At 43.2% G+C, this 18012-nt stretch overlaps 1 protein-coding gene across 6 annotated transcripts in view; it reads right to left on the reverse strand.

Moving 5' to 3' along the window:
- Positions 1-18012, reverse strand: part of ELF1 (E74 like ETS transcription factor 1) — a 92264-nt gene that overhangs the window by 59369 nt on the left and 14883 nt on the right. Inside the window, exons 1-3 of one of the 6 annotated variants that reach the window (XM_055803192.1) lie at positions 11376-11618; positions 9551-9750; positions 8235-8364 (exon numbers count right to left, since the gene is read on the reverse strand). The exons of 1 other annotated variant lie outside the window; for it this stretch is intronic. The gene's annotated coding sequence lies outside the window, so the exon portion shown is untranslated. Of the gene's footprint in view, positions 1-8234; positions 8365-9550; positions 9751-11014; positions 11199-11375; positions 11619-18012 lie in introns of those variants that run through there. 4 more of the 6 variants (XM_055803191.1, XM_055803193.1, XM_055803188.1 and 1 more) reach the window with 4 other exon arrangements.

Below are 18012 nucleotides of genomic sequence, written 5' to 3' on the forward strand. Positions count from 1 at the left end.
ACCCATCTGATCTTACTGCCCCTACAACCCTTCCACTCTTCCTCACCCTGAGGATGTGCCTCTCAGGCTGAGCGCCTCTGTTTTAAACAGCACGTAGACAGAAATATTTCATCACACAGCAAAGACATCTCTACTCCATGCTGGCTAGTTAACAAATACACAGTTTAAGGAAAAAACCCAATACTGTGGGAGTTATGCTGTCACATGAGGAAGAAAGCATCAAGTCAAGCAAAAAGGTTGCAATGAATCCACACAGTTTCAGTTCTAACATAATCTTGGTGTGCAGAGTACTTGGTTCTCTAAAATCTGATGCGGGGAAAGATATTATTAGAGTTCTAGCATCAATAAATTAACTATGTTGTAATAACATGCCTATCTTCAGAAATCATGAGACCTACTTATCTTTTAGACAGTTTTGTGTGCCTTTTCTGCGCACTTGTAGCAAGCTGTTTAACTGAAACCCAGAGTTGCCTCAGAAACACAGATCAACAAGCAGATTCAAATTAAAAAATTAGTAATTATAAAAAAGAATCACTCCAAAGATCACAGGATCTTACAATACACACTCAGTGGGTCAAGTAACATGGCAATTATCTGCCCAGAAAGATATTAATGAAATTGCATAACTCCAAACACAATCTGTCCACTTCTCATACACATTTAAAAACTCCTACTCTGGCAGCAGTGGAAAAAGAAACACTGAACCTCAGCTCTCACTGTGTTAGGATAAGTCCCATGGTTACTCTTTTACAGTTCATGCTTCAAGAGTTCAAGTACTGCTTTCTGTTGCACTAATTAAATTCTGATCTTTACTCTCAGGTATCTAAACAAGGGTCTCGGAGGGATAACAAAGTCAAAAGCATACAGACATGAGTACACTCTTGAAAAGACAGTTTGTTACACAATGGCTGCCAGGGGCAGACAGCAAAGTCGTCATCTCTGGGTGCATCTGCTCCCCTGCTCGTGGTTTAACTGACAGGAAGCACAGCCGAAGATACCAGGGCCCAGCCACGAGTGTTTCCTGCCCGCACAGCCGCGTCCCTCCCGCGCTTGTCACGGAGCATGCCTGCCCTCCTGCACAAGCCACGGCCTCCCACGGGAGGGAGAAACTCTGTGACACCTTCTATAAAAAAAACAAAACAAAACAAAAAACAAACCAAAAAAACCCCAGAAGAAAAAAAGCCCACGCACAGCCAGTCAGCCAGATGGATAAAAAGTAATCAGGTCAACCGTACTGAAATGTGGCCCCAGAAGGCCACCAAAGCAGGGCGTAAAACACCAGTGGCCTGTTCTTGCCGGGCATGGCCCAGGACAGCACTCAAGCCAGCTCCAGAGGTTTTAGAGCCTGGCCTTCCTCAAACGGGCTTGTACACCACCAAGAAACCAAGTTACTTGACTTAATAGATGAAGAGGCAAACAATCCGAAATCTTCACAAATGAACCACAACCAGCAGCAGAAATCACATTGCCAAATGTGCATGTCTACTTAATGGGACTGCACTGTCCTAGAAAAGGTGACAGGTTAGATGACCTGCGGGGCTTTTCTAACACTAATACCTAGAGTAACACCTGTTAGCCTACCACAAAATTGAAACACTGAAGAAGTATTTAGTACCAACGGCATAAGCACAAGAAATAATATAGCTTAAGCAAGTAAAGAACCAACTGCTAGACAAAGCAAATTTTCAGTGAAAAGCAGTAACGGCAGCATAGCTGTAATTTCTGTGTTATCTATACGTGAAGCACTATGTTATTCTCAGCCCCTCTCTAAGCAGTCTTCTGTTCAGTCTTGGATTACTCCATTATGTCACCCGTCAGAAAACATCTTCTCCTTAGCCAGCCTAAAAATTATACTTTCAGGTGGGATGAGAAATTATTAAGATGGCCTCATATCCTTCCTCCACCAATTGCCAACTGCTGGTATAAAACTGAAGAAAAGAAATTTTGAGCTGTATCTGCAGGGTTGCCAACTAAAGCAACAGAAGACATGCCACTAGTGCTAAATAAAATTGGGAAATACATCAACCAGTAGATATCTACTAGATTTAACACCATCATCTACGGCTATAGCCAAGGGGCATTTTCTGCATAAACTTAAAAGCAGTAAAAAAAAAGCTTTTATCAGATTTCCTAGGGTTTTTAGCACACTTTACCCTTTATGGAACCCAGGTTCTCCATCCTAACATGCTCTCCATCCCATCCCAGAACAGCGCAGAATAGAAATGCCTACACATGGTGACGGGCACTGTTAGTAAAACAGCCATTTCAAAGTCAGTGGTCTGCAATTTCCTGAAAATGACCAGGCTCCAAATTCTCCTCATTTCTAACTAGAAACCCATTCTGTAACTAGGTTCCTCCAACAGAGCATGCTTTGTCCCCAGCTTTCACAAGCTCCCATCTGAGCTCTGTGACCATCTGGGTTATCCCAAAGAACCACAGCTGTTCAGTGCTTCAAAAGACAAGACTAGTCTCTCCACGTCACTGGGCACTTGACCCCTTCATGCCTTGAAAGTCGGAACTAAAGTCCTAAACCAGGACAGACACAACAGAAAGCTGGTGGAATAATTGTAGTTTGATGCCGGCTTAAAACACAGGTCCCACCCTGGACAAATACTCAAGTAATCCCAAGCAGCCAACACATTTTAAAAAGATACTAAGTAATGGTTGCTCAAAACCCTTTCTGAACAAAAAAGCCTTGCAGCATGAGCTGAACCTTACTAAATTTTGCTGGATTGGCAAAACAGCTTAGAAAAGAACTGAAAAAAAAAAAATACATTATTTTCCATCTCAGATTCCAACAATACTATGTAGCCAACAGCATTTTGTAGATTTGTTTCTTAGTTTTTAAGTCACGTTGGTCATATCTTGCAACATGTACTGGCAGGATTCAATGTTTTCCTAAGAAAACTGGGGTGGCAGATACTGACACTGATCCAGAAATAGTTTACTCTCAAGCTGGATATTCTTTTTAACGCTGAAAGTTCATCTGTGTCCTGCTAATGAACTACAGACTTAATTACAGCAAATATTTCAATATGTTCATACATATTTATTTCAATGGTGTTATTACTATTGTATTAGCTCTAAGCATAACACATAAAAAGTTATATGTACAAGCATAATCATCTCTATTATATTGATTATACACAATTAAATTAGCCAAAAATGTCATGTAACACAATCACACGGCTAGATTAAGGGTGGGGGGGTTCTTTTATAAATGATTTTGAGGCACCTTAAGATCATCTAAGTTTTCAAACTGTATATTTTAAGTAAAAATGGAAAGGTGAATGTTGTGGAATTTGTATTTATAAAAGCAAAACAAAAATCAGGATGTCTCCGTTGTTACAAAATTGAAAATGTAATCCTTGAAGCTGCTGCTGCATGTCAACAGCAAGGCACCCCCATGCTCCAAACAGCCTGCCCCTTGCATGTCTTCTTCCAACTCTGTTACAGATAACAAGGGAGGAGTGGTCTCCACAGAACTGTTTTTCCTGCAGAACAGCTATGAGTCAGCTTGCCTCATGTCTCTGTGACTAGCAGCCTAATTGCCTTGCTACTCATGTTTTTTTGGGGAGGTAAGTGGGATCACACCTCACTGAAGCACCAAACAGAGAGGAGCAAAAGTGAAACCAAGCTGATCAACAGCCACTGACCAGGCTCCCTGGACAGCAAGAAAGAAATTGCCTTCCTGGATTTGTATTTGTTTTAACCAGCTTCAACAGAGGGGAAACATGATTTTTAATCCTACAATGTCCCTTTAATAAACACTCCAAAGAAGACATTTTCCAGATAACCAAGGTATTTTTTACAGTGTTGACTTACCAAGCAGAGCACAACAACCAGCTTTTCTGTTTGCACTACGAGGCAGTACAGAGCAATGAGTTAATAATTTATCACGGCATTGCTCTTGGCAACTGACCATAATCAACTTTTAAAATTCTTCCTCATTCTTACATTTTTAGCCTCAGCAAGAATACAGCATTCTTAGAGCTTCAGCTCTATCTGAACATTTTCTAGCTAGGAGGTTTAATCTGCCCAAACACCTGCCTTCTTCCTGTATACTTCCAGGCTCAGAACAAAGGTCATCATTTCATTTCAATAATCTGATTTAGCAGACAGGAATAACTAGAATATTTTAAAACAAGTCAAGAAGCTAACATTCTTTCAAAAAGACACAGCAGTGTGGTTCTTGTTCCTGTGTTTCCTTCCCCTTCTTCTCCCAGAGGGAAAAAGAATGAAAAAGCCCAAGCTTCCCCCTCTACCAAAAGCTTTTATTTGTACATGCTCCCCAACTAAAAAGCAAACACCTTTTCTCTCGTTTTATATTACCAAGACTTACACCTCTACATAATTTTGGGGAAAACCTAACTAGTTAACACACCCTTCCTCTCAATCAGAAGCATCTAGCTGTGGTGTTCAGACAACTCATTGGAATGCAAGCTTTTAAGAGAGCTTAGATGTGATGTGTAAAAAGAGAGTTAACTGTTCTATCACTTTGTTGAAGCTTTGGCCATGGAAAACTATCTTCTTCCAAGGACAACTGTGCTACTTGGTCCTCCCCTTATTTCTCAACCCCAGCTCTTACAAACTCTACCACTTCAAAATCAATCCCTGACCTGGTTCAGCCAACCAGCCCAACAACTTGCCATGGCATGGACACCTGACTTGCCAGCTTGGCTCACTGTGGCTGAACCAGATAAGGGGTTGCTCACACAAACAGTTCAGACTGCGGATGGGAGGGGAGGGCAATAAAACACTAGGAAACAAACTGACACTATGCTGTCAGTGAGGAAAACCAAAAGTGGCACCCCTCAAGCAGCACTAAGGTAGCTGGATGAGTGCTTTGCCATGGAAACATCTAGGAACAATCATGCCCACCTTTAACTGTTTCACTAAAAGCACATTTTAAATTAAATCAGACTGGTACAAGTTTGTGTGCTCACAAAAACGTACGTCTAGAGTTTAAATTGCAACTTTAGCTCAACTAGTGCGGCTCACTGTTGAGTCAAGAACCTAAGGGCAAGCAAGCTAAGGGCCTGGGCAGATGCTAAATGAGCCGTTTAAGGATTTACAACCCATGATCTCTAAGACAGTGCATTATCCAAGTAAAACTTGCTTGGTTCAAACCTCCTTTCTGTGCTTCAGGGCATATCCATGTAAACCACTGCCACATGGGTTTAACGGGATGTGCAGCCAAACGACTGGGGTGGCTGCACACGCAACCTTCACTTATGAGTGAAAACGAGCAGCTGGGTTGAGGCTGAAGCACCTTCAGTGTGCACGTAAACTCAGTAAGCACAGGGTGTGTGGAGATACCAGAGGCAGCCTCGAGGCACTAGCATAATTCTGCCATCCAGTTAGTAAATACCAAGCTTAGTATTTACACACAACAGACAATGTAACAGGTTCTCCCCAAGGCAGCCTCTGTCAGAAAGCTGTTTCTCCACACAGGCATCTTTTTTCCTGATTTCACCCCATCTAGAGATGCTCATGTAAGGCAGCAAAAATTAACCCATAAAACTTCCCACCGATTTTTTTTTTTTTCTCCACTAGACATGCTGCATGTGTATAGCATGTACGGATAAGTGCTTCTGTGTTGCTTCTCTCGTGGCAGCAGCTATTTTCAACTAATAACTGCTATGGTCTCTCCCCTCAAACGCACACATTTTAAATCACAGTATATCAATAAAATATCGTCACAGCTCTTTTGTTTACAAAGTCTGGCAGTACAAACCAACAAAATGCTTCCTAAGTTCACTTGAATGCAGGGCACCCTTAAGAGATGCTTTCAATATTACAAACATCAGAATCCAGACACAAAATGTACCCTTTCCAACTATGTGGCTTTAAAAGTATTAAACGTTTTCTTCAAATATCCCTATTATTTTTAAATAAAACATTTGCAAGACCAAGATCTTAGCTTGTAGTTTAGGAAAAGTTTTCTGATGTTTCTTACTGTTGAGAATTATTTCTAGGCCATTACCACTGAAACAACACGTAATACAGCTCATTTGAAGGACCGTATCATAAAACGATTAGCTTTTTATAAAAAGAAATGGTAGAATGTTGTGTTACATCAAGCATTCATAATTAGACATATGTCTTTCAGAAGTGCACATTTAGGAAAATATTCTACCAATAGTAACTTCTTGGTTTTCTTCACAGGAAACCCCTCCACAACCCATTTTTAAATAGTCTAAATTAACACATTTCTATACTACGGCCCTATCAGACAAATTAAAACTGTATTTCACTCAGTTGTTTCAATAGCAACTTATTTCATTGTTGCTTTTAGCTGACACTAAAAGAAATATTTTTTTTTAAGAAGAAAAGAGCCAATATTTTCAAAAATGCCAGAAGCCATCCCTAGCAGTCAAACTTGAGACTATTTCTCAACACAGAAAGTTTCATTTTCATTCATAGGTCTAAAACCACCTTTGTAAAGAAAAAAAGTCCCCAAACAGACACTTCCTCTCTGCAGTTCCTTCTTTTGTTTATTTCAAAAAGAAAAAAGTTGGTTGTTTTTTTGAAGAAAAAAAAAAACCACCACAGGATGGCTGCCTCTCAGTAGCACAACACCAAGGGCACCTGGAGCCCTTTGCCAGGCTCACAGAGCTCTTGCCAAGCTGGTTCAGAGGTACCAGAAGACAGGGAAGTAAATTCTTGCGATTTGTGCAGCATTCTCTGCACTCCACAGCACGTAAGCTTCATAATTATTTTCCTGATGGCTAATACCCTTGTTTGCATGCTTGATTTAAAGGCAGCATGACAAAGCTTGAATGGCTACAGCTGTAAAGGGTTTACAGGTGCTTTGGAGAGGCGGGGAAGACAGCACCACAAAACAGCAAACATCCCAAGAGAACAGGGGTGGATAACATAACCAGAACCTCTGAGGACAATGTCAGTCAAAACTGCTTTCAGCAGACAACGTGGAAGCCCTGGCACTTTCAAGACACCATTTTCATGAAAGCTCTCCCTAAGAGGTCATCTTCTGGTCAGAAAGATGGTCTCCACTAAAAACAAACCATGCCATCACATCCTTGGGCAACTATTCTTGTTAGCTCCAAAATTGTCTAGTGCAGAACAGGTAGCACTTAGGAGAAAACTAACAGTACCCTTGTCAACTTGCTTTTAACTTGAAATCGAGTCTGGTTGGAAGAGCAAGTTAAACATTAATTTTCTGACAGCAGTCAGCCTGTAGTTTCACGATCATATTTTGCTGCTTCTTTCCCTAGCTACAATATAAAATTGAATGAACACCAAGACAGGCAAGAACTGGAGAAGAGTGTAAGTGAATGATACAAAGCTCGTAAAAGCAAGGTAGTTTTCTCCTAACCTGTCAGCTTTGTTAACTCTCTCAAAAATTCCCATGAAAAACACAAGTAACCCTAGAGGAACGAACATACAGCATGACAGAACAGCATATGCAGCCACAATATGTATTAACATATTTTTTTCTCTCAACAGCAGGCAGCAATTCGAATCAACCAAGCTCACCCCTTTCTTCCAATTCTGAAACCCACTCTCATGTGGGATGACATTTATACTGAACCCACTTCAGAAGTCAAACCCTTGCCATGCAAGAAGGCGAGGCAAATGCGGAAGGAGCTTACAAATGAAGCGATGAAACCGTTAGTATGCTAACGGTAACCATTCAAGAAGCACAAAACACTCCCCTCAAAATAAAAAATGTATTTGGTATATTCACACAGAAATGTTGATGTGATGATGAGTTAAATATAGGGTATTCTAGAAATAGACTAAAACATCTAATTATAGCAGCAGGCAGTGACATTCAATCCATCTAAAAACAACCTTTTCCCACAGTTTCCAACCTATGTATTTAGTATTCTTATTCCCAGCAACTTACCTTAACCACAATATTTCCCCCCCCAACACAGACAGAAATAATTTTTACATGCAAGTTTAAAAATTGGAGGTGCTTTCCAGGCTAACAAAATGGCTATCGTTGTCACATTCAAACCTGAACCTAGCACAAAGTGTCACATGACCCAAGATGACTGATCTCTTTCAGGACAAATAAATGACCTGAGCTCTAGCCATTCGATGCCTCGCTAAAGATAACTGGTAGGTAGTGAAGGTCTAAAGCACATCAAGGTAAGAATGCATAAACTTTAGTCTATCTAATGGGATGCTTTTAGCACAAAGGCTGACACAGCAGGAAGCTCTGCCGCAGGACAAGTCCATACTGAAGAATAAATTGTTTTTACCTCCACACAGATTAGCCCGGTCAGGTCAGGAGAGTGATAATGTCCACAGCCTTTCACATGGCTTCTGCGGACTTTCGATAAGCAAAAGACTTCAAATTTCAGTATGTATAGTCTCTGTCAACTCCTTTATCTGTGAAGGAACATTTAAGTAAGATTTAAGGAAGCAAATCGTCTCTAAAGCACATCAGTGGCATTAAAACGATAAGCACAGTAAGTCACTGGCATATGGTAGCAAAGTTTCAGCGCTTATGGAGCGGATTGTAACCAAGGCTGGAAAAGTGAACTCCACCTCCTGCCACTCCTGTGCTGAATAACTTCGGTGGGGAAAAGTCCTCACTGCTCCTCGCATACCCAACAAAACTTCACGGAGTTACCAACAATGTCAGTGAAAACAACAGAATCTGCAGCAAAAGCTGAGAAACTTTTGCTAATGCAAGAAGTGAAAGCTATTTTGGAGATCAACGCTTCTCTTCTGAGAGGGAAATTCTGCATTTTCTTACAAAGTCTTTTCCATCAGCTCACTGAACAGTTTTACCAAAAAGTCCCCTCCCTTGAATACAGCTATGCTGAAAAGGGAGAAAAGGCTACACTTCCACACCTCGTGTGTTTTTATTTATTTTATACACAGAAGTGTCCAAAGAGTAATGCACACCACTGAAGTATGAGTTCGCAGCAATACTGAAACATCAGGCTATACCAGGCCAACAACATTCTTCAAATCTGGACGTTTACTACTAGGGTTTTTTCTTTCTTTTTTTCCTCATTTGAGTGCCAAGATCACTGACTTGGCAATTCTAATATTCAATGGATGAAAAAAAGAGCACATTAGAAAACAGGCACTTCTGTAAAAGCATGGGTCTGGAAATACAGTTCAAGCTAACTGGCATCTAATCATACCACTCCCATGGCTCATCTCACAACAACCACAAACTCAATCCAAACTGAAAGATCCCTGCCTTAGGGTGGGAGGAAAAAAGAAAAGTGGTTTGTTTTTTTGGTTTGGGGTTTGTTTTTTTTTTTTTGGAAACAAACACAGGCTTCAGCTATAATAATCAACAAAAACTAATGTCATTTCTCTGTCCCTGCTAATCCACTTCTTCTCTGCCTTCTAGATCTGTCCAAGCTGTCATCTGTAAGGCTTGGAGGACTTTCAAATCACTTTTTCCTAGCTCCACCACTGCACCACAGATGCTCCTGTAGCCCTGGTGTAGTCCTTGTGCAGCAGCAAGACATGCTCAACATGGCAGCACTGCCTTCAAAGAGGAACTGCTCCTGCGTGAAGCCCTGCTCAAGAGAACGCACCAGCAGCTACTTACCCTTTAGCACACAAAAAAGCATTCTGCCCAAGATAAACAGCTGCAGCTTGGGAACCATCTTAGGATAACTCCAGTTTTTAAGGCTGGATGTCTCAACAAGGTCCAGTACAGCAGAAAGAAGGGGAGGAAAGAGGTAAGGAAAGGGAGGCTCGTGCTCTGCCAGTTGCAAGCACAGCAGACAGTTGTCTCAGCTCTAAGATCTGAAAATTAATGATGAAAAAAAGGAAGATGCAAATACTTTAAAGATTTTTTTCAGTAAAAAACTTCTATCGACAACTCAAAACATTTTTTTTCCAAGCAGTTCCTCTGTAGTTTTATCATCTCCTCTGTGGATTTTTCAACATGAAACAATGCACCAAATAAATATCCCAAACCCTTGCAAAACCCGTTGCTTTTCAAAACAAAACAGACAAAACCAAAAGATGGTAAAAACACACCGTACAGTAACATGCAGAAGGAAGATATGGGTGAACACTGGAAAGGCTGAAGACAAGAGACAGTCTCACCCAAAGCACGACCATTTACTTAATGGTTGCCTCCCTCTCTCCCCTGCAACCAATTGCAGTATTAAGCAAAACTCCATTATACTTATCAGATATAGGCTCCATACAGTAAATGAAACTGGAAATGTTCCCCTGTGTGCAATAGTTCGAGCTCCCTGCCATTTCATTTTCAGTAAGACGATACTCAACTTTATTTCTCAACTGGAAGACTGAAATACAGAGTCCGAAGTTACATACTCAGACAAAACTTCTAAATATATTAGCCTGCATTTCTGTTCGACTGTAAACAAGGTGGAAGTACTCTTTGTTTTCATAATACCGTGCTAGAGTTCAGAAGTACATAATTAGGAGAATCAAGGTAGTTTTGATCCACTGAAAGTTTAAAAAGCAATTTGACACACCGCAATTACCTCCAGCACTTTCTTCTCCCATTACAACTACCACTAAGCCCATTTTATAATTGGTCTGTCCCTCTGCCACAAACACCATCCCTATTACTATCGCTTCTTCGTCATTTTCAGGAAAAGGCGAGTACCTGCCCATTTCTCCCTCACTATATAAAAACTACACCACGGCGGTTGCCAGCAAGCAAGTTTGTTTCGGCAAAAACAGAACCACAATTTAAGGCCATGGGCACAGAGAGATCTGCCTCTGAAACAGCAAACCTGCCATTTTAGCGTCGCTCAGGGCCACACTGGGCGAGCGGCAGCGGCAGAGCCAAGGTGCTCAGAGCCACAGCGCCCAGTGCAAACACTGTCCCAATCACCTGGGCCGTGCTCTGCTATGTGCTGGACGGGTCCAGGTAAACGCGGCTTCGGAGTAAATAAAATTAATTTATCCTACAGTCAGCTGAGCAGTGGCCGAAGGGGTCAGACCAGCAGGCTGCCTGACACCTCCAAACGCTTCAAAGGCAACACAATTATGAAACGCATCAAAATCACCCGCCAGCCGCGACACTCACGGAGCGCGCCGGTCACAGCACAGCGGCGGCCGCGCTGCCCTTCGCCCGGAGCGACGCGCTCGGCTACAGGCAGCTCGCAGCGCTGCTGCCCCGAAACAGCGCCTTCACTCACGGCTCTCTGGATTTTTTGTGTTTTTTTCCCAAGCGCGCCCAGGTGCTGCACTTTACCAGAAGTTCCCTTCCCCCGCCACCCCCGCCCTCCCCAGACGGCCGAGGAGCGCGGCTCCCGGCGCGGGCGGCACGTCGAGGCGGCAGAGGCCGGCAGCCGAGGGACGCCGCGTCCCCCCGCCCGGCCGCCCTTCCTTCCCTTCCCTTCCCTTCCCTTCCCTTCCCCTCCCCGCCCTGCCCGGGGAGCACGTACCGCCTCGCCGCGGGGCCTGCGGCGCCGCCCCGGCCGCTTCGTGCAACTAAAATGGCTCCTGTCGAGGGGGGGAAGTGGTGCCCGGGCCCGGCCGGTGAGTCACCGCGGGGCCGGGCGGCTCGGCTCGACACGACACGCCCCGGGCGGCGGCCAGCGCTCGGTCGGGCCCGGCCCCGCAGGTGGCGGCGGCCGCGATGCGCTCCCCGGGCTGTGCTGGCGGGGTGCGGGCAGCCGGGGAGAGGCCGGCCCGCCTCGCCTCGCCTCGCCTCGCCTCGTGTGCGGAGCGTGAGGGAGCGCGGCTGCTCGTCCGGCTCACACCAGCGGCGGGCCCATGGCGGCTCCCGCCCACCTCCCTGCTCCGCCACCCCGGCCGCAGAGGCACCTAAGGAGCCCCTATGTACAGTCCCACCCCGCTCCCCTTCACGAGTAATAAATAAATAAACACTTTTCTGGGAAACATACAGTATGTTTCACCAATGCTGTCTTGCTCGCCCTACACTGGCTAACCCCGGAAAAACCCCTCAAAACTTTCTGGGCCCAAATCGCTCAGTGAAATCCCATTAATGTGCAGCACTCGGTGAAGCGCTGACACGCACCTAACTGCAGAGCCAGGGCTGCCGAGGATCCCCAGTAAGTTTCTGATACACTCCTCATGTTCTTTCAGGGAACTGCCATGCCTAACAAGCATCGTGCACCGAGCCATCCAGCCCACAGATGAAGGCAACGTCAGCACTTCAGCCAGGCTCTAGCAACTCATCGGGCATGCCTGACACATATTTAATCTTAACAACATGGCGTGGAGGGTGAGGACAGAATGACTTCCATCTTATTTTAGTGGGAAGGGTAAACGCAGGCTCTGTTTGCAGGCTGGCACGTGCATTCGTTTCCCACTGACTGGCAGAAGGACAGAGTCCAAAGCGGCACGGCGGCTGTAGGGGAAGACACTGCACAAAGACCCAAGCCATGCAGGCGACGAGAGGCTGTAACTGCAGGGCAAGGAGCTGGGAGGCCAGAGAGGGCAGCAGGAGCAGAGGCAACCTTGCAAGGAGCAGGGAAGCTGCGAGTAAAAACCTGACACTACTTCTAGCAAACACATCGAAATAATTCCAGATATGATTTAAGTGTGGCTGTCATTAACCCTCCCGGTAATAAACTGTAATGCCACAAGTGGCATGCTGAGCAAAACTCATTGCTTTTTGGATGCTAATATCTCCAGCTACTGGTTACGTTTAATAACCAAGAAGAAAATTTTGGTTTTACTTGCAAGTAATTCAGTCCCTGTGATACCTACATGGCACTCAAAGGCAAAACTGGCTCCCAGTTTACTGTTTAAAGAGCAGTTACCCACGTACGATTTTATTATATAGGTTTTATCATGTTATTTTGCAGCCTGCTTTAGTGGGAGATCTGAAAAAAACAGCAGTAGCACATTTTTATGACTAGCTGAGTAAAGGTCTCAATTAAGTCGCTACTAAAGTAGCTTCACTACAGCTTTTTATCAAAATATGTCTTCATTTGTATTTCTCAGCTGAAAAGAGACCATGTGGAGGAAACACAGTGATGTTATTTTAGTCACATATATTTTCCACCTCTCGCAACAGATGTATTTTCCCTCTCTCCAGCAACTTAATTATAATCCAGTCTTACATCTAAAAGTATTTGTTTCTTTTGCTGCAAAACCCTTTGGAAATCATGAGGCACTGCGGGGAGAAATCTGACCCAGGTGCACAAGTAGTTACAAGGAAACTGTAACATTGGCACAGGGAGAGTGCCATTTTAATTACTAGAGTCTAATACTTACATTTTACAGGGGAAAAAGCCAACACAGCCTTATCCAGTCAGTCAACTAAATACAAAAATCATTTCGTAATGATGTACAAGCACAAGCTATGCAAACATTTAGCCATTTCTAAGCTAAATCTGGAAGCATTATTTTCTAAAAAAAGCATATGTAAACGTATTTAACAAAAGAGAATGCAGGTGAATGTTTATCTCTGGAACTGTATCAGGTTTCTTGCTAATTTTAATTTTGGCTTAAAGAAGTGACCTTGCCCATTGCTGGGATAAGTATCTCTATGAAACTTAGATCATTGTTTGCACAGAAGACATAGCCAGACACTGACCAAAAACATGGTTTAAGCCAATTTAAACAGCTTTAGCCCTCTGCTCCATCACAGCTGCATATTCCTTGCACCAAAATATCCCCCCAACCTGTTTCCCAGCACAAATATTTGTGCAGTCGCACAGCATGGCAGAGGGTGGAACCCACCAGTGGAAAAGTTAAGGCCGCAGAAATAAATAAATAAATAAATAAATAACACACAATACAATTTTCACGTTGCCATTGGCCCTGGCCTGCAGAGAAACACATGCCAAATTACACCCTGAGGGGAGCAGTGCAGCACACCGGCTGGGGTGGCAGAGACATGGATATGGCTCCCACTTCTGCTGGCCTCGTGTGACCCCAAGGAAGCCACTTCTCTTTTTATGCCCTGGTTTGAGTCCATCCTTCTCAACTGGCTTTGAAAGCAACAACTCTTGTTACAAGGATGGGATGGGATGGGATGGGATGGGATGGGATGGGATGGGATGGGATGCTTCCCCAGGAGATGCAGAATGGGACCACAGCAGATGGCCTGCAGAAGGGACAGCATGAGGCTCTGAAGCCACATGAGAACAGACCAGAGAGATGTGCTCTGGAGGTGTGCTGCCCTACCCAGAAAACAGATACACTTTAGTCTCATGAAAATGGGCCAAAAGGGAGGTTTGTGGAGGAGAACACATTATTTTGAAGAAGGGTGCAGAAACTTTAGATTTAAAAGCTCACTGGTTTTTATCTTCACACTGTATTACACACAAGGTCACCACATTAGAAGCCTAGCAAGCCCTCATTTACATGGTACCCTGTGGTGCCATTCCTAAAGCAGCTCAAGATGCTGTAACTCCTCTCCACTATCGCCAGAGGAGATCCCACCACCCTGCTGTCGGCTCAGGCTCATACCATTAACTCGCACAGGCTGAGGGCCTCATCAAACTGGCTCAAGACTGGGTAAAAATCTGATTTAAGGAACTTCCATTTCATATTGTTTTTGTAGGATCCCAGTATCTCAACCTTCACAACGTATTTAATCTCAGGCATCCCTGTAAGAAAGAAATCCTAATAATCCCATTTACAAGCATGGCAGGGAAGAACACCTGAGCAATGGACATGCCTGAGATCACACAGTGTGTGTGTAAGGACAACATTTGAACCAGCCTTTCCCCAAGTGTTCAGTTAGCACCCAAACTCCTGCACTTTCCTTTCTCCTTGGATACAACACTGAGAAACATATAGTAGCACTGCTACAATATTTTAATATAATATCTTATCTATCATGCTGTTACTGTCCTGGTACTTTGGATTTGTGGACTGGCACATACCACTGTGCCACATAAAACAGACTGAAACTATTGTGGGTTTCTAACACTGCCAGATGCATAATGACCTAAATATTTATGCATGGAGAAACTGCATCAGGAGATTGTAAGGTAACTTGCTCCTATTCCCAGAAGAAGTCTCTGCTATGGGACATAGGCATAGAAAAGTTCTCTTCACTGTGTTATTTAACCACAATTCAGACCACATACTTATAATATTTTTAAGACAATTGTTTGCCATCTACAAACCTCTTGTATTTTCAGAGGTTTTAGTAAAAAACCATCTTAAAGGAGAAATGTAGAACCCAGGGGTTTAGATACCTGCATTGCAGCCCATGCAGCTATCCATTCTTAATTTGCAATTTAAAGGTATGGTTCAGTGATGTTTTAGTGTGCACTGAGTATAGGCTGAAAGTAGAGCACCATGAATTTGAGAGAAAACAGTCTTATGTTTTCACTGTGCTGGTCTTCTGAACTGTAGTTGAATCATAGGAAAGGAAAGGTGGTAGTAAACCAAGTACATATGAACAGGCCACTATTCTTTTCAAAAGCTGGGAGGGAAGGTAACCCAGCTGTCCTTTGTTAAGTTTAAATCCTTCAGATAGTAAATGTCATCTTCCTTCAGAATACACAAGAGTCCTTCACAAGTCTGCAGTCTTCCAAGCTTCCAGAAATTATGCCTTTGCAGCAGAAGGGGCAAGAGAGGTGTTTGAAATGAAATGGATTCACAACTGAGCACCAGGCAGCTTTAACCTCATCCATTTTATGCTTCTAAGCTTGCCTCGTGTTTCCTAGCGAAGGCATATTTGGCAAGGTAGCTGCCTTTGCCAAGCAGCACAGGAACATCCCACACAGCTACAAACCCCTGACCTTGTACAGCCTTGCACAAACTCTTCTTGGATCACCTCTAAGGTATTCTTAGGTCACATCCCAGAGATGACAAGTGTCTAGGAAAATCTACTTATATAGTCTCTTTTCCTCGCTCTTTTAAGTTCCTTCCTTCCTCCTTTTGTTATGAGTTTATTCTGCTGAGAAGTAATGCTTCTCATATTTCTGAGAGTGGTTTAAAATGTGGTTATATCCTCCTTTCTACTGACAAGCAAGATTCAGAGGGAAAGAATTGCAAAAATCCAGGTAGAAAATACAGCTCTGACACAGAATAATCTCTGATCCACTCTCAGCCAGAAGCTGCAGGCTCCAGCTTCTCTCTGACACTTCTCTACCAACCTCAACTGCATTTTCTCTCCCCATCCTCTCCTTGCACCAGTTTTTGTCCATGTGGTACCTGTTAAACTTTCCACTGATCCCATTAAAGACATTAAGAGACACTGGAACAGTTTGCCCAGAGAAGCTGTGGATGCCCCCACCCTCAGGTGTTCAAGGCCAGGTTGGACGGGGCTTTGAGCGGCCTGGTCTAGTGGAAGGTGTCCCTGCCCATGGCAGGGGGTTGGAAGTAGATGGTCTTTAAGGTTCCTTCCAACTCAAACCGTTCCATGATTCTATGATGACTGTGGCAGAAAGCTGACTGGGAGGGGTGGGGAGCACTAGCTGCTGTTGAATCAGCTCAAAAAGACTGATGAGCACTGCTAGTGAAGGGCATAGGATCTCCCTCTGTGGGTAGTAATGGACTACAAGACTGGGCCAGCACTAAAGTCAGTTTTCACTCTAAGACTCACATGATTGCACAACAGCTGTAAAAAAAAAAAAAAAAGCTCGACACATGTTACTTGGGGGATGCTACAGACAGAAAGAAGGGACTGAGATGCTGCTTAACCCACAGCTCTCAGATCTAAGCTAGCTCTGTTCCACCCTCCCTCTGCACTCTACTTGCCTGTTTGTTTTGGAAAATGCACTGAAAGTCGGTTAACATCCTATAAATACACCTGCCAGTAGGTGTGACAGAAGTCATACTTGTAAACCCATAGCCCTGAGGCACTCAAGACAAAGAAATCAAAGACAGGACAAATTCATCCCCCATAGTTCTCTCAGTGAGCTTTAGACCCTCCAAAAAATCATGAAACAGAAAGAATTAAACCACAATCTGCAAATATTTGTATAATGTATGTATTACCTCTTTTTCTCAGGTGCCTCATCATCGTGCCTCACCCAATGTTATCAATAACCACATTCAGACAGTTAAGGCTCCTGCATCCTGAAATCCAACTCACTTATAAGTTGCTACTTTCCAATTCTTCATTCAGAGTCACTAAACTGATCCAAGAAGGCCAACATGCCTTATACTTTTAAATACATCTCTAGACCCTGTTCCAGCACAGGCCCTACAACAAAGGCAACTAATGGGAAGTAAATGGGCAGAGAAATGTATTTTATACCAACAAACGGGTAACTGTATCTGGATTATTTTTTTTTCATCTAGAAGAGCTTACTGATTGAAAAGACAGAAACAGTTTCTGAAACAAGGCAGAAGATAGTGTAGTTCTAATTAATGCCCATTAATTAGAATTCACAGCTATGCACTGTGAAGGTAACGCTATTTTATGTACAGAACACCTGACCACAACATATTTGCAACAATCAAAGCCAAAATGACCTCATTTTTGTATGGTAACAATTACTGGATATCCCAAGAGAACCAGCAAGGACATAACACTATGATGTTCTAATCCCAGATTCTCACACACTGTATGTACCAGCCCTGAATATTTTTTTTTTTAAATAATATACTTCAATATTGTACAAGGCTATACAACCCTGACTGCAGTAAGATTCAGCTAGATGCTTAGCTTTCCAAAGGAAATTATCACCTGGGTATATAGCTGGTTTGAAAGACAAGTATTAGGTCGCCCATCTATTTTTATGGATTTGCACGCAAAACAAAGCCTTTAAGCAAATATGGATTTCCTGCTATTGTGCAAGAAAGACACAAAGGTGAGGGAATACTAGGTATGAAATGAAATTGATAAATACTGCTAAAATTCAAAAACATATATATGACAGAAAAGGTTAGACTTTCCAAGGGTAAGAAACAATCTTTCCAGAAAGAAAGTCAGTGTTGATTCTTAAAGCAGACCAGCACTGGATGTCATCCCACAAGGTAAGCTTCAGATCTCCCACTATTATATTCCTTCAGAGCTGTGTTGCTTTAACAGGATGGTTATATTTGCTCTGCAGTCCTTGCAAGGATAATTTTTGAAGAATCCAAGCTCAATCTAAACTCTGAAAGGATGTTACTACACCAGTAGCAGTAAACTTAGCCTTT

The sequence above is a fragment of the Falco peregrinus genome, chromosome 4 (assembly GCF_023634155.1).
Source record: "Falco peregrinus isolate bFalPer1 chromosome 4, bFalPer1.pri, whole genome shotgun sequence".
NCBI lineage: Eukaryota > Metazoa > Chordata > Aves > Falconiformes > Falconidae > Falco > Falco peregrinus.